This window comes from Hypomesus transpacificus, chromosome 19 (assembly GCF_021917145.1).
Source record: "Hypomesus transpacificus isolate Combined female chromosome 19, fHypTra1, whole genome shotgun sequence".
Taxonomy (NCBI): Eukaryota; Metazoa; Chordata; class Actinopteri; order Osmeriformes; family Osmeridae; genus Hypomesus; species Hypomesus transpacificus.
In genome coordinates, this window is record NC_061078.1 from 8,017,410 (window position 1) to 8,035,843 (window position 18,434).

Here is an 18,434-nt window from a genome sequence, read left to right on the forward strand (position 1 = left end):
AAAGTGTTCAACCTTGTTGGTCTTCGGGACCTTGTCTATTATGGTTTCTCATTGACTTGATCCTCTTTGGACCACCTCAATGTTTTATATGATAAACAAATGCCTGCTTTCTCTTTGTACTGGATCTGTTTTGCTATCAAGTATTTTTTTAATCTTTTGTGCATTTTTGCATTCTTGTCAGCATTGCAATTGAGACAAAAACTGCTGGCAGGGTCTGTGAATGCTGTCCTTGTATTTTTGTACCAGAAAGTAAAGTGTTTGGGGAAAACAGAGGTTATTTTAGAAACGGAAATGGTTGGGATTTGTAGATACACAAAAGAACCAAGTTTTCTCTGTCTCTGGGACCTTATATAATGTGCCCTCTTTAAGGAGTAGGGATGAAATTGTGTTTATGCGTATGCACCTGCTTGTGTAGGCAGTTGTGTGTTTGTTCGTGTGTCTTCATGACTTATGCCCCTTATGCTCTTTATGATTTTGGGCAAAAGGAGAAAAGAAGGGAAATCATGGATGCTGACATGCTGTGTGATCTATGACGGTTGCATGCTTACATTACAGGCCCCTCTATATAACATACTGTATAAATTGTTCCTTGAATGGAATTAGGGTTGAGTGTTTGCATTGCTCCTCACTATGTCTAAAACAGTACTGTACATACTGGGCACATTTAGGAAAGCAGGTGCTAGGGAATATGGCTAGCAATAGATCAAATGTGCATTCTCAAGTGTCTTACCTTTTACTAGCCCAATGGTGCTACCTTTTTACATGCAACACCTAAAAAGGGTGTGTAAAGATAGCTGAAAAAGTATATACAATCTAGAGTTTCAGGAGATGAGCCAAGGTTGTCCATTGTGCATCACTTTTTCACTTCTTGCCAAATATTGTCAAAAAGCTAGTGTCCCTAAACAATTTCAGATGAGGTAGTATCTACTGATGTGAGATTAGATTTCTCTGTTTAAACTTGTCGAAAAGGGTAAACATTTGTCAAATGATTGACAATTAAAAACGCCATAACAAATACAGTGCCCTCCAAAAGTATTGGAACAGTGAGGCCAATTCCTTTATTTTTGCTGTAGACTGAAAACATTTGGGCTTGACATCAAACGATGAATGTGAAACCAGAGATCAACGTTTCAGCTTTTATTTCCAGGTATTTACATCAGGATCTGATGCACAAATTAGAAAATATCACCTTTTTGTTCGAACCCACCCATTTGTCACGTGAGCAAAAGTATTGGAACATGTGACTGACAGGTGTGTTTTGTTGCCCAGGTGTGTCCTATTACATACATTATTCAATCAATAAATACCACTGAATGTCTACACTCAGGTTCAGATTGGGTAAGATAGGTTTTGTCTATGCAGACTGTATTCAGAGGTGAAAACAACATGAAAACCAGAGCGCTGTCTTTGGGTGAAAAACAAGCAATTGTGAGTCTTAGAGAAAATGGAAAATCAATCAGAGCCATTGCAGAAACATTGGCCATAGCCAGTACAACCATTTGGAATGTCCTGAAGAAGAAGAAAACTACTGGTGTACTAAGTAACAGACGTCGAACAGGTAGACCAAGGAAAACATCAGCAGTTGATGACAGAAACATTGTAAGAGCTGTAAAGAAAGACCCTAAAACAACTGTTAGTGAGATCAGCAACAACCTCCAGATGGCAGGAGTGAAGGTATCACTATCTACTGTTCGCAGAAGACTTCATGAACAAAAGTACAAGGGCTACACCAGAAGATGCAAACCACTCATTAGCAAGAAGAATAGGAAGGCCAGGCTGGAATTTGCCAAAAAGTACAGAGATGAACCTCAAAAATTCTGGGACAAAGTTTTATGGACTGATGAGACAAAGATTAACTTTTACCAAAGTGATGGAAAGGCTAAAGTTTGGAGAAAGAAAGGAACTGCTCATGATCCCAAACACACAAGCTCATCTGTGAAACACGGTGGAGGTAATGTCATGGCTTGGGCTTGCATGGCTTCTTCTGGGACGGGCTCATTAATCTTCATTGAGGATGTAACACATGATGGCAGCAGCAAAATGAACTCGGAAGTCTACAGAAACATTTTGTCTGCCAATTTAAGGAAAGATGCAACCAAACTGATTGGCAGAGCCTTCATCATGCAGCAAGATAACGACCCAAAACACACTGCCAAAACAACAAAGGAGTTCATCAGGGGCAAGAAATGGAAGGTATTAGACTGGCCAAGTCAATCTCCAGACTTAAACCCTATAGAGCATGCATTTTACCTGCTTAAGAGGAGACTGAAGGGAGGAACCCCACAAAACAAACAACAACTGAAAGAGGCTGCAGTGAAAGCCTGGGAAAGCATCAAAAAGGAAGAATGCAAAAGTTTGGTGACGTCAATGGGTCACAGACTTGCTGCAGTTATTGAAAGCAAAGGATTTGCAACTAAATATTAAGTCTTATTCACTTAAATATGTTTTAAGTATATCTGTTCCAATACTTTTGATCACATGACAAATGGGTGGATTCAAACAAAATGTGATATTTTCTTAGTTGTGCATCAGATCCTGATGTAAATACCTGGAAATAAAAGCTGAAACGTTGATCTCTGGTCTCACGTTCATTATTTGATGTCAAGCCCAAATGTTTTCAGTCTACAGCAAAAATAAAGGAATTCGCCTCACTGTTCCAATACTTTTGGAGGGCACTGTATATTTACTCAGTAGGGAACTCATGTCTTCTGGATGCTCTTCAACTGATAGTGCTTGTTCTGTTCTTTCTCTATTTTCCTGTTACTACACATATTTGTTGTTTGCTCTGAATTGTTTTAGATGTTTTATTTGTATAAAGATATACCCTTGTTTTTTTGTCTGTGAAACTGTCAACAAATAAATTGATATTTGTTTTTGTTATTGGTATTTTATGACTATTTCATACTTCATACATGTTTTACACAGGACAAGACAAGTGTTGAATGGAAATAATTTGGGTTTTTACTGTTAAACTATGTATGTCTGTTTTTGCACTTAACAATACTGTTCTTGGCAAACTATTTTACTTACCATTAACTATTAGACAGATATTGTTAATTATGTAGAATGTTACTAACTTGGATGATAAATTACCCCCAAGCTCCAATAGCATGGCAACCCAATGCATTTTACAGTATCTTGGAACTCTCACCATGGTTGAAGATAAGCATCTCTGGTAATGTGTTAGACGAATCTCTAGTTATCTGACATTACCTTTGACCATAGATAAATAAACATAACTAATTATGGACCTGCAGCATAGCTAATCAAACCATACCAGCATGCACTGTTGCTCTCGGAAGCTTAGTGCCTCCGTAATCTGCTATCACCAAGCACTTGACTGCTTTGTTTCCTTAGTTCTCGCCCCTACTGCATTCAGAACAAAGGGTTCAATCACCCTGTGGGGCTTCTCTGTCCTTCCTCCCCAGTGGTAGTGTAAACTTCAAGAACTACTCCACAATTCCACATCTCCTTTATATATTGATGATGTGGTCTGGAGGAAAATCAACAACACTGGTGGCTTTATGAATCATTGATGTGTGAAACTATGGAGTTACATGGTGAGAACCAAGTGGTTTGGGTGAAAGGCACTGTCACTGAGACCGATTTTAAGTTGAGCTTCTAAAACAATAACATTCAAACTGTAGATGCTTGTCTTCAACCACACTGAGTGCCTAGATAAACTGCCTTGGGTTGCCTTGTCTCTAATTTGAGGGTAATTTCTTATCCAAGTTGGCAGAAGCTGACAAAAGGCACATATCACAAGGTTATGTCATAGGGAACAGCTTGTTCTGGAAGTAGCTTTTCCAGTCTGCTCTGGCACAAAGGAGAACAAGCTATTCATTTTTCATGACCCTTGTGACACCTTTACCAGACTTATATATTCATTGTAGACTAGACCATCTTGACATATCAGTTGGTTTTAAAGATCTCTCAAGGTTAAAAGATATTTATTGAAAAAAGAAACAGACAAGACATTTGGTTCATTGTTTAATTTTGTCAGTGTGCATCAATTCTACATGAAGAGTTCACTGCCGCTGACAGCATTCAACGTTCATTCAAGGTTGCATAGATGAGGAATGTTTTACATAGCTATTGTTGACACCAAAAAGGTGACTGAAACTGTAACTCGTAGCACGTCTCCACTTTTCTCACTCCACAATATAATATTCTCAATCCCATTTAATTGTATAATATTTCTCGCATATTACAATGATTATGACTTGACTTGTTTAGGGACTCTTCAAATGACAATGTCTAACAATATATCTACTATACCGTTTTGGACCGTTTAGACTGGTTCCGACATTATTATACCTTTATCAGGACAAAAACTTAAAGGTTGAATTTTTTTGTAGGCTATAGTTTTAAGTGAAACGTCGCCATCTGTTGGCTGTGTACCATTGTTGCTGCAGCCGCGTTATTAGGCATAGGCTCGGCATAGCCTTTCATGAAACACACGAAAACACTTCTCGAGTTTCTCAATTTCTCAAAGGCGGAAAGGCAATAAAAAAATACAGGTGGCTGATTGGATAAGTTGGAGGAGACAGATTAGATAATGACAGTCTGTCTAGTGACTGTCTCACCGCAAATGTCAGTCCTTCGCTCCCAAAGACCGTGTTGGTTAACAAATCCATCTTCCCAATTCGTTTCATGTTGATCAAGCATAACTTGTAGTTAACCCTTCCGACCCAGTTGTCTTTTACTGGCCCTACCCTATCAATGTTGTGTGGAAAATAAACTGCTAGGCCTACTTGTTTTTCTTTTGCCTTTTATTTTCCGAAAGGTGTAGAAATCCTCATAATTCAACAGTAGTTGGAAGAGGTTGATTATGTGTCGCTGCGATTCCTCTTACATTTACATTTAGTCATTTAGCAGACGCTCTTATCCAGAGCGCTTACAGTAAGTACAGAGACATTCCCCCGAGGCAAGTAGGGTGAAATGCCTTGCCCAAGGACACAATGTAATTTTGCACGGCCGGGAATTGAACCAACAACCGTCTGATTAATAGTCCGACTCCCTAACTGCTCAGCCATCTGATCCCCAAAGTCTCACTAAAACGAGCCTTTCACTAAAACAGACTACACATAACACACACCGTCACTCACACCTTCATTCACAGAGTGTACCGTTATTCTCAACAATGTATCCAACATAGTCAGAAGTTAACATTTTAGCCAGCGTTGTTTTAGTGAGAGACTTGTTCTGTTGGTGAGAGGCATCGCTGCGTTGTTGACGGATGCTATTGGGAGTCGCCAGCCGCCACCGACCAGTTTGTCATGCTCTGGGTGGTTGCACCCCACAGCTGTCCGACAGAAACGGGTAACCTACCTGGCCTCGCATGCCAACAAAGACATTCGCTCAATTCCCTTAGACTGGCACCCACTGGCCCCCTGCCCATTCGCTCACCGTCCGTACAGTGCTCACTGTTAGTATGCCTGCCAACACTCGCCCTCCCCTGTTGCCTATGCCAGCAATGACGCTGTCACACTTTCACAATTGTAGGGCTTTCACTTTAATAGCACTTGCAAACGTGGACTCCTTACATTGTCCTTATTTAAAAAAACAAATACAACATGGTTGAGATCAAACCAGAACCAATTTTTGGTGTTATTGACAGTTTGACACTGACTTTTGAGTTTTCAAGAAAAAGAGAGCCAACAGCATTAGGATACTAAACCAGTGCGAACAGTGAATCTCTCTCTGTGTAGGTTCAAACATAAAACCTTTAACTAACTAATGACCAAAATAACATGGCCACTTAAAGGTTAAAAAAAAGGCTTGGGAAAAAAATAGAGCAAATGCATCATATTTACTGGCTGTCAGTGCTGTGATTAATGTTTGACCATATCCTCTGTGAAAAGGTGTTGGGGATGTGGAAAAAATCCCAGTCACTGACCTGAAACTAATAACATCTGACTTCAACAAGCCGGCCAACCTGAGAGCGTGTGCACTATTGTTTCTGATAGCAGTGGGTTCAAGAAAAACATAAAGTAGCAGGTTCATACCTTGACCTTTTAACGACAAGTTATTTTGACCTGACATGCTGTAATGCTGACATATAGGCTATAGGGTTGGAAACAAAAGTTGGGTTACGCTAACATCTATCCTTATGTTAGTTTGGCATTTATTAGATATTAAAATGAATCTCTTGGTTATAGAAAGGGTGCTCTGATTCAAACTCTGATCCATGACTGCTGTGAACGCCCTACATCCAGATAATCTCAGCAAATATCATAAATATAGGTAATCTGCCTTTTTTCAACTTCAATTGTTCTCATAACAAATGATTACAACAGCTTTGCCAGCTATTATATCTTATTACTATTCTGCTTGTGCAACTCGCCAATGCATTAGATGCAAAAATTCACATAAACTCATTTCGAAGGTCTTCTTGGCAGTTAAGTTGTCGTTGCAGAGAAAATCAGAATAAGACAGAAAAGCCAACAGCTGGGACATAATGAAGCTTTCAGGCACTTGTTCTTCCCTCATGTTGAGCCAGGCCCCATCTCTCACCACCAGATGTTGTGCTATTCTGTCCAAAAAAGCATTCGGAACAGAGGAGAGCGATGAGCCATATCATCATACAGCAGATATTGAATTCATGATTATCAGGTGATGCCGAGGTTAATTGCTTATTTTGTGTTTAGCATGTGAGGTCCTGCCACCAGCTTTGTGGTTGCTATCAGTGGATGTGGTGGCATGTTGTCTTGGTTTGGGTTGTATCACCAACATGGACATCACAACTCCTGTCCATCTACCTGGCCGTACTATATATCTTTATATATCTGGGTTTCACCATCCATTTGCACATTTTCTTTTTTATCTCCACTCCTGCACAATTGTGTTCAGACTATGGAGTGCACCTACCTGTGTCACTGACCATCTCTGGAGGAGAGGATCCCACTGAATTGCTCCTCCCACGGTTTCTGAGCTTTCCTGGGAGTTTTTTCTTGTCTTCTTTGAGGGTTTTAGGTTGGTTTGTGTGCAGGCCTATGGACTTGCGTGAAGAAAGATGGAAAGATGTTTCCAGTGAGAAATGCGGATTTAGAGTCACAGCGAATGTGATTGAACGTGTTGATATATTTATGTTAATAAAGAGGTCAGAGCTATGTTGAATACTCATATATAGTATTAACCATGAAGTAAAATCGTTAACAAACATGTTTTTTTGTTGGAACAGTTGGAACCTTGAATGACACCCAGAGCATAGGGGAGTTCTTGTGTTTGTTTTCTCCTGTTAGGAAGGATAGTGTCTACTCACAAATAGTGTCTACCCACTGGGATTAGTAGACTTAAAAATATAAGAAACAAGCCAAACATATGAAGACTGGTCTTCTCATTGCGAGAGGGAGGCACGGTGTCGGGTGCACCTACATAAAGACTAACCATAAACAGTAAAACGGTAAAGTAAGGTATAGGGCCCAGTATCTATACCTGATATTTCAAAGCTAATGTAAGTGTGACACTGTCACATGGCCTTGGAGTACGTACACTGGTGGCATCCTATGTTTGTGTGTGTTTGAAAATCATCTGGCTCGTGCTCATGCTCAGATGTACATGCCTCGGGGCTAATTGGCAGCAGCAGCTGGAAAATTACCTCTGAAGGGTAAAGGTGACATCAGCTTGCCAGCTGTCGCACACATCCACACACACATATATACGGACGTGTGCATATTCATGCTTACAGACCACACTCTCACACACACACAATTCACAGTCATGCATCCATGCTTACTTATAGACACACATGCATACAATATACCACTGCAGACATAGTTTAACCCACTTGCTATTTATGATGTATGATAGTAATTCATAAAGATGTTATAGGTTACCAGTCAATTGAGTGCATTTTCTGATACACAAAAAGGGTGTGTACTTAAGTTTGGAAAATAGAATGTTTCACTAGAGAGCAATATGTGCCAGTTGTCAGTCTGAAAAGCTGTCAAAGCTGTCAGGTTTGAAGCATTCCATAGATTCTCAGCAAGCTTTTTAATTAGTGCTCACTGTGTGTGTGTTTGTGGGTGAGTGTATGTGTGTTCCTTAAAAAAAAACATGCATTCGATGTTAATTACACTCTCTAATCTACCCCTTGCCAGTAGCATCATGTTGCAAGCTAATTGAATTAATTGAGGGTAGATGTTTCTAAGTATAAAATTGATTTAATGAATATAATTTATGCATTGCTCCTCACAAAGCTGAAGAGAGAAAGGTATTATCAAGCCCTATTTTTCCATCACAGTGCAAATTATATTATGTTGGGGGCATTTTGTCACTGATCAATGCACTTCTTGATTTCCAACATCTGGCAACCGACTGGAAACCCATTGAGTCCCGCAGTAACGCTATCGTCCTCCCGTCATTAGTTCTCTTGATTGCCGCGAGGACCATAAGCAATCGCCATTACCCGATGTATCTCAACTCATTTTATCGAGCGGGGGGTTGGCCTGCTTGTCTTCTTCAAATTGGATGCGGCAGGGAAATTAGGCCCTGATTTCTCAACATTATGAGAGTGATAATGCAAAAATAAAAGAGTATCTCGCTTCAAACGCCAGATTAGGCTAATAGAAGTCATTATGCAGACTAGCTTTTAGAGTGCATGGCTGGTGCGATTTAATGCATTTTTCCTACACTGAAGGGAAATCCCTACAAATAATTTGAATTTGACTTTATGCACAACGATTTCCTCCCCAGATTTGTGAGGTCCACTGAAAATGTAGGCTACTGTCACAGTTTTGTCAGTTTTTTGATGAAAATCCTAAAAGCCTATCAGGGAAAATAAACTAAACTGCTGCACCGGCTTTAATCAAATGTGAAGTCAAAATGATTAGCTAATTTACTGAAATTCTTTAGATGTAATTACAAACAGATGGAAGACTTTATTTGCACTTAGGGCAACTGAGCAGGGGAAATGCTGTGTGAACAACAATAATTAAGAAGTTGGGCTCCGTTTTTCCGAGTTTTGTGCAAATAATTAAAGCCTTTATGTTAATTTGCGGTAGGCCTAATTACATGCGATAATTAGCCTACATGTCGGCTATGCTTATAACAACAGTGCATCACCTTTATGCCTTGAGGTTGGGAAAACACAAGTTGTTAATTCAATCCTTTATTATGGCTTAACCCATGACAAATAATTATTTATTTGGACGATGCCTATAGCTCAATGCGTCTTGTAATGCATTGACAAGAGGGCAGAGAGTAGGTCACTAAAATCTGGTCTGGTCTGGTCTTGTGAGGCAACATTAGTTCTTGACAGCAATCCTTCGAGGATTAAATTACACAGTTCAACTGTCGGAAAGGCAGTTAGCTCATTCCTCAGTCTAACTGTTAGGCCTACATGAACAGCTTGTATCCACCCTATAGCTCTGATTCAGCAAACTTCAGCATATTCGTGTTTTGAATATGCCAGTGGGTTTCATGCATGGCGTTTTCGCTGAGGGGAAGAACTTATTTTTCTTTCGTGCGTTTCCCATATAGATTTTCGTGCCGCTTCAGGCCTAAAGAATCTGTGCCAGGAGTGTCAGTTAGATGGATCACTGTTAGCCGAAGCTGGAATAGCTCTGTGCTTCTGACAGAAGGCACAATTCCACGCGGATCAAATAAATACAGATGTGAAGTAATTAGTTGTATTCCCTAGTAGGCCATTCTAGGCATGGTAAAGATGTAAGGGGATTGGTTTGTTTAACCACGAACAGCTTTCATCAATTTAAACAGGAGCAGAAACTGCAAGGGCTATGACCCAGGTGGCTAGAAAGGACGCTTATGTTAAACATACACTTAGATAGGAGTGACAGGCTACTTTGGGCCTTTTTCATCAACAATCTTGGTCAGAATGATTATGGAGGTGTCATTCAGCCTTGATGACTGTTTTGCCTGGTACTCAAACAAGTAGGATGAATACATGAAATCAGTCATGATGTTAGCCTCTGCTGCAGTAGGCCCAGGAACAGCTGCTTTCCCTTAGCTCCACCTGCAGAGCCTTGGACTCAAACATTCTCTAACCTTCCACTTCACCCCACTTCACAGCTATGACTCAAGATCACACCTTCAGACTCTCGCACATCCTAGCACCTACAGTTAATTTCACTACACTGTTTTGCATTTACTATTTAATCTGTACTTGAACAGTACAGTATAGCTGTTTACTGCTCCACATTTCATTAGGCAGCCCTGTTGCACATTCCAGTACTCAACTTGTTACCTTTTGTATCTGATCAGTGCACTGTTTCACTTCCCTCTTGCTATTATACTTGTTCGCACTGTATATCTGTTCACAGGCAATAGTTATTTGGAATTCTGGTTAGATGCTAACTGCATTTCATTAGCTATGTACTGGTAGGCTTACTATGCAAAATGATAATAAAGTTGAATCTCAACACAAATAATAATATTATTATGTAAACATTTTGTATAAACAAAGAATACATTGCTATTGGAGTATACAATACTGTGCATGCTACATGTTGAGTTTGTCTAAAGAAATATCATCCCACCCAACCAGATCTCAGACTGTACAATTGCCGGGGAAAGGACAGCAAATGTTATTGATGTGGGACATGTAACCACAAGGGACACTTGTAGATCTGTCCCTCAACAAGAAATCTTGGACAAGCTTGTATCTGTGCTGTTATCTGATAGAACCATAATATATTCATTATGCTAAATGCGCCTTTGAAAAAAAATCCTTCTCTAACTGCAACGCATAATTATAAGAGGTGGTATATTTGCTACATAATACTACAACGAGGTGTAATGTTGCATCCTGCTCGAGACCCAGTTTTGCCCTCGCAATTACAGGCCCCTTCAGATATGAGCGTATTTAAGCGATGCATTGATTTAATATGTTTCTAATCAGGACATACAGCTTCAGGGCCTAAAATGTAAATTTTTTCTCTTGCTTACAAAGTATCCTTTGATTTTCTGTCATGCCCATAATTACCGTATTTTGCTTCTAGAAAGGGGGAGAGCTTTGTGTTGTCTAATTATGAGGTAATCTTTGCCGTAGCGCCAGCATGTTGTTTTCACCTCTTTGTTTTTACTTGGCACACATCTCGCTGCCCGTGAGGCCATGGCAATAGCTCCTAGCTAATAGCTCTTAGCTATTATCTCCCCCTCTAATTCATGTTGTGACACAGTTAAGACTAGAGTGGGGGGAGGGGGGGGGGGGTATTTTGTATGTGTGGTTGGGCACTGTGATTTTTGTTATATCAGTGCTGTTACTTACTGTCGTAAACGCTTGAACTGTTGCCAGGCTTCTTTGAGATTGTAGAGAGAGAGAGGTCCAGAATGTCTTTTTTTGCAATCTGGTTTCCTTGGCAGAAAGTGAGAGGGCTAAAGTGGAGGAGTACTCAGAGTACTTGAGGTTTCTGGCCTAGATGAAGCCAGTAAGTTGTGTTTTGTTGCATACCTTACATTTACAACCCGCGCCAAGCCTGTTACAGTGCATTTAATTCACATTGATTATGTAACAAATGTGGCCACGCCCCCGCCAGTGATACACTTAGCTGACGTCCGCCAGTACCTGGAATCGAACCCACCACTTCTGTCATTCCAAGCGCGACCACTACCAGCTACGCAAATGAAAAGCTAGCAACACTAAAGTAACAGTTTTGTTTGCGTAGAGCCGTAGAACAGCCATGACAATCTGTTAGATTTGTGATTAAATTCAGCAAGCTGCAAATGGTTGGATGTCTAGCCACCCCAAGTTACCATCAGTGGAGAGAGTCTAAGAAAGCTTAACACAGCAATTAACAACATAATTACTGTAAGTGGCATGGCTATTGTGCCATTGAGCCATTGCACATCCAAGAACAAGGGCTGTATCGATCCAAGGGATTGCCAGTTAGCATCTGATTGATTGGCACATAGATTGGGTTGCGTATGATTCGTCGACTCGGTGGATAACAAGGTTATGTGTGTGTGGATTATGTGTCTCTGTGTAAGTGAGGACTGTAAGTGTTTTGATGTGGATGTTTGATGAAAAAGTATGTTTCTGCACTATTTGTGTGTTGGTGTGTAGGTTTCATCCAAGAGGATGTAGTCATGGTTGTCAGACACACTGATAATTACCTTTCAAACTCACTATCTTGCCAGAGTACTCCCGAACATTCAAACACTAGCTTTCAGACATACTGTATGTGTAGTGTCAATCTACCTTTTTCTCACACACACAAGAACGTTCCTTAAACACAAGCAGAAAAACAAGCTGGCCAAATTGTTTACAATATCAAATCAGCATATCCAATTAAGATAAATATTGACAGGAATAAAAATGTTTCAGCATTTATTTTTTATATAAGTTGATTAAATATTTTTTTGTTTATTTAAGATTGAGAATAACATGCATATGTACTCTTGTAATTACATCCAGTAAATATTGCTAATAGACAGAAAAAAAATCCCACTGCAGGGTCTCTTTAATTATTGAACAGATGCAAAAGCAGTTTGATACTTTTAATATAATGGGATGCGGTTGAAAACATCTCCCCTAAGACACACACATGAACATAGTTCCCATTAAAGCAGTCACACTTAAGATCCGGTTAGAGGATGTAGGTGGGAAGATGGTTGTATGGTCAAACTGAACGGCATTTGAGAAAAAAACTATTGAGGGTTAGGGTTATTAAGGCATTTCCTTCCAAACCACATTGACAGACCAATTGAGGAGTGTGGTAGAGTTTGGACACATACACATGCACATGCATGTACAACTAACTCAATTTACTTGGTAGCCTACATTAAGTGTTGGAATCTAAATCCATCTGAATTAAGTCCGATTAATTCAGTCCATGTATTTATTAAACAATCTCATCATATGGTCTTTACTCACAAAGTGAAATGTGGTTCACCACAATTACATTGAAATGAATGTTGTCGACTTGTTCAGTTTTTTGTTCAGTTAGAACATCATTTGATTGTTAATGATAATGACACTATGGTGTAAGACTTTACACAGTTTTGTGTAATGGTCAATTATTCAGAAACGCACATTGTGACATCAGAACCAACTCCTGATATGCAGGGTTCGGATATAAATTTAATTCTACGAAGCTGATGAAATGATGTGTTTATCTTACACATTCCACCACTAGAGGGTAGTATAACATGGACCAAATGTGTTGAATGATCAATGAATAACCTACACATAAAAAAGCTTTTAAGCTACTATTAAATTCTACATTGCTAATATATACATTTAGACATGGCCATATGCTTGATAATGAATCTACATTCAGTCGTTATGATGTTAATGACAGTTAAATTTATACATTTACATTTATTAATTTAGCAGACAACATGTTTACAAAACACATTGCAGCAACATCATAAAATCTCTAAAATAACAACCTAAAAGGTCAATTTCATAGATATCACGAGAAGTACAGATGAGTGCAGCATATGGTGCCCTTGGATAAAGTGATTTTTTCAGGTACAGTATGAAAAGGAGTGTTTTCATACCTCGTTGGAACTAACTGAGAGGTTAGAGCCAACTGAAAATAATTGAGAAGTGCATAGCTGACCATTGGAGAATCAACGTGGGTAACTTCAAAGAACTGAAGTGTGTGAACTGATAATGTAATAGTATTTAAAAACTAAATTACATATAAAATGTATCATTGTAAGTCCTAAGCAGGACTACAATACTGTTAACTTGCCTCACCCTATGTAATTATATCCTCTAATGGCATTCATTCATTCATTCATTTGTTTCCTTGTTCCATCTTCAGAAGATGGGGCCTTTAAACACCACAGAGCATTAAAAGCAACCAAATACAAGGTCAACCCTGAGCTCTGACGGTAAAGACTCCAGCAGCATGACCGCAGACAGACACGTGTCCTCATCTATCTGCCTCCCAACATCCATTAGCATTTAAACCTGTTGCAGAGGATGCAATTTTTTTTGTTTGATCTGTGGGATGTATTAGAAGCTTGGGAGCAATTCGCAAATAGCCTATGTTTGCCCTTGTACTCTGTTGGCATATTGCGGTGTAACAGAACCTCAGCTGCAAGATTGCGACTTTTAATGAAAAACTGGAGGGCTGTGCTGGGCCATGTAAGAACACACAGCCTGTATTTCACTGGCCTTTGTTATGGTTGACAATGAGGCGATGTGGATTTGATTCTTAGAGACTGGGTAAATGGCCCTCTGGAGTCTGCCTAACCCCCCCCCCTCACACACACACACACACGTTGAGGGCACACCACACAGACACGCACAAAGATACAAACCCCTTCCTCTCTCATTCCCTCACACACACACACACACACACACACACACACACACACACACACACACACACACACACACACACACACACACACACACACAACCACACACATTATTTATGCCTCTGTCTTTGTTTCTCTCACTGTATTAAAAGGAGAGACTGCTGCAATCGATATGTGCTAAAATTGACTACTGTCTGGGCCTGTGTGGATCTTTTTCTACCACCATTTTTTTTCATGCATACATTTTGGTTTGTATTAAGTACTGAACTGTTCAGCATCCTGCCCACATTTAAAGTACAGTAGCTGTGGCTGTGAGTCGTCTCCATGATGATTTTTGCGGTACACTAGTGATGGGAGTCATTAGATAAGTCATCAGTAAAGGGATTCATTAAAGAATCTGTTAATGAATGCAGTAGTATTTTTAGCATTTGTATTTATAGTGAATCAGGCTGCTGAAGAGGGGTAATGCTGGATCCCATCTCTCCTGTTTCAGGCCCCACCTGACTTAGAGGCCCTTCCAGGTCTACTGGAAAGAGTCTGTTTCAATGTTGTGCCCCCCCCCCCCACACACACACACACACAGGTGTCTGTGCTGGGATCCCTTCTGCTTTCCAGCTAGAACACAACACAACACTTGGCTTGGTTTTTTCCAGAGTTCCTCCCACCACTTAAAACTCAATCCAGACAAGATGGAGGTCTACAGACGTACCTCTTCAGACTCAGACTGAAAACGTATCACTTCTGGTCCTTATTATCTGCTGCTAGTATTTGTACATTCATGTGGAAAAGCATCTGACAAATTAATTTTGTGTAATGTCAGACCTATGAAATGGCATCCTAATACTTAAATTATACATTTATAGACAAATCAAAAGACATATATGTTACTGACACTTTGTCCTCATTTTAGAAAACCAATGTTTTAGATAGTAAATTATGTTTCCTTATATTATATAATAATAATGGTAGGCCAACATTCATTTAATTTATGGTTTGGCTCAGCCTTAAGTATACCAAAGTCAAGGTTCAACAGTAACCCCTATGGGAAGACACAATCTGTCAATTCTCGTTTGGCTGTTATGTGTGGATCAAGACTGTCACAATATTTCCTCTTTGTTAGAAACAAGTGCTGGTGTGCTGAGGCATCCAGCACATAGCCAGACAGATCTCTGGGATGGATCTGGAAAGAAAAACAGGATGGTGTTGAAACAAAAACAACAGCACTGTGCTATACTGAGGTTTGAAGAAACCCTAGCACCATTTCTTTGCATCTTCAAGTTGGACACAGCATAATTCTCTAAACTCTATAACTGACTATTATTCTGTGTTTTTGATCAAAATGTACACGCTAATGTACATCATACAACATGAAATTGATACACGGTAGGACAGATTATTAATTCCAGCTAAAAAGCAGTAAACCCCCTAGTATGCTGACCTCAATTTGGGGCTTTTTCTGAAGGTCTGCAGAGAGAGGGATGGTATCGATCCTAACAAAGACTTTGGCAGCATCAATAAACAAGAATAGGCTTCAAGGCCGAACAGACCAACTCTATTTCAACTGGACTGTTCTCATACACTTTTTGGACATAAATGAAGAATGAAAGAATGGATATCCCTGAAAGGACATCACGAGAATGCAGAAGCCCAGAGTTTCTAGGTGAGATGCTGGGCCAAGAAAAGTGATTGAGATGAGTTCTTCCTTTATATGCAGTGATGAATTGCAGAATATTTTACAGTAATATGTTACTGGTACATGGTTTGTTGCAGTGAGAACAAAAATGCCTTAATGTGCATCTAGCACCTCAACATAGTATTTCGGGGGGAAAAACACAGACAAATGTTTTAAGCATGTTTCATAGTTTATAGATTAAATTCGGGAGCAAGCCGTGCAGTCAATCACCCTTTGTGAATCTCCTTCGCAATTAATCAATCCTAAATTGAGCATCCTGTTGCCAATGCTGTCGTGTTTACTTGTTTGCCTTGTTCATGCATAAAGTTAAATAAGTACACCTCATACGTTTAGTCAAATTGAGATCACTCTCTGCTAAGCAGCTCATCAATAGAGAGGGAAAAGGGACCAGAGAGAGGAGGACTGATAAAATGGTTTTTAATTACCAGACAGCAAATACTGGCTTCCCCTCTTTGCTTTCTCCTCGTAGCCAAGTCAGGAGTTTGATTTCTGATAATGTGGATTGCTGACTTGGTTTCATCTTTGCTCCCCCTAAAGCAAAAGGTCCTATACAGTACTTCCAAGTCCTAGAAGAGGGGTGTTGTTGACAAACTGCCACATAGATTCTTTCTCTGCTGGTGGAGGCATTAATCAGGATGGCTGATAGGTCGGCTTTGGTTTCCCCTTTCACCTCTCTCCAACCATTAGGAAAAGTAATAATTTGAGGTGTTACATTGAAATCAATGAGCCCCTTTTCCTACTTCTAATGGATGGTCAGTTTCAGACTGGGTCAGTGTGATGATGGTTAAATGATTGTGAGAACAATTGAGGTGAGACTATCTTTAACTTAAAGTGTGTGAGAGAGACAAAAAAAGAGAGTGTGGGTTTTTGTGTGTGAGAACAGTGAATGAAGAAAAAAAATCAACACTTATGTGGATGAACACATTAAACATTACCTTACACAATAAACACATTTACCCCCAACGATCACCTGTTTTTCTCTGTCAATGATTATCTTTTGGTTAAAATAGCTACATCATTTGTGTCCTCACTCTGTAGGTTTATACTCTGAAGCATCATGCATGCTGTGCACTTTTCTACAAAGCACATTTAAGCTTTTTTCTTTTGTTAAATTAAATGGGGCACAAATGGTCAAAACCCATAAAAGAGACATATTTACAGTGCATGTGAAAGATAAGGCCCTACTGAACCTATGAATATAGTACCTTCCATTGATTGTGCTGCCAATAGTTGTATGGCCTGGCCTCACCTTGGGGCACTCTAAGGTACAGGGATGTAAAGAAACAAACCCCAAGCTTGTGTGGTACAGTGATCTTGTTGCTCGTTTTTGTGTGTGTGCTAAAGCAAGTCTATAAGCTGCTGGGGGGACAGAAGCCTAAAAGGCTGTTTATCATTACATATAACTTAAGTTAACTGGCTACGGTATCAGTGCTGCTAACAGTCCTGTAAAATAAGACTCACTTTGCCCAGGGATTAATGAATTGTAAGGGTCTACAATCAGGAACCGTTTGACAAACTAGATACAGAATAAGATTTTCCTGACTATATAAGGAAGTAGCCTAATCAACATAGGTGGTTTTAGTTTTATGCATGCAAATACATGCTTTCTTTAAAATCTGACTGCTGAGTTAATCTTGGGTAAAATCCCACTGTTGAGTTCATCTTGGGCAAGAGAAGGTAAAATCTTATTTAATGCAAAATAATTTAATGTTATGAGGACTGATCTTGTTGTGACCTTTTTGAGGGAAAATATTTTTCATGGATGGAAATTCGCTTTTTCAATGGCTTCTGTTGTGACATTCTTAGATTCCATGAAATAAAGTTTACACGACACAAGGTCACTTTTAACAGGGACATATGTAAGGACGGCCAACTACAAATGATATACGAGTTGTCATTTGATAAATAAATAATACAATGCACACCAAATGAATGTCTTTATTAAAAATCACATTCCACTTTTCTTTTGAAATGTTTCTGAATAGTCACCTGACCCTGGATAGAAGTAGCACTCTTTAATCTGAAAATTCAGATTGTATAATATAAAAAATAAGAGATTGCCCACGGATCAATAGGCCTACGTTTAACCCTGAAACCAAAGCAATATGTTGTTCCAATGTTAAACCCAGATAGAAGTCATCAAATGATGCGGCTGGTGAAGGCGACCGGATTCTGCTGTCAGATAACGGCTAGGCTTAAACAAATGTTTATATACTTGGCCCAAGATACCGTTGGATACAATTCAGTTCCAATGATATGGTATTCCACTACAAACCTGCCAACAGTGTCTAATGTCAAAGCATTTTTGTAGATGGCCCTTTGCTAAGAAAATGCACACGTACATTTGTGTAACATCGGCTGACCTAGTTTATCGCTTGTTAATAGTTGCATTTCTATTTATGCAAATTGTAGTCCACACGGATACATGCTTTAATCCATGAATCGTGGGATACACACGAACCAGGAGTCTTTTGGGTTTTAGCCACGGGTAACGTTCAATTATAAG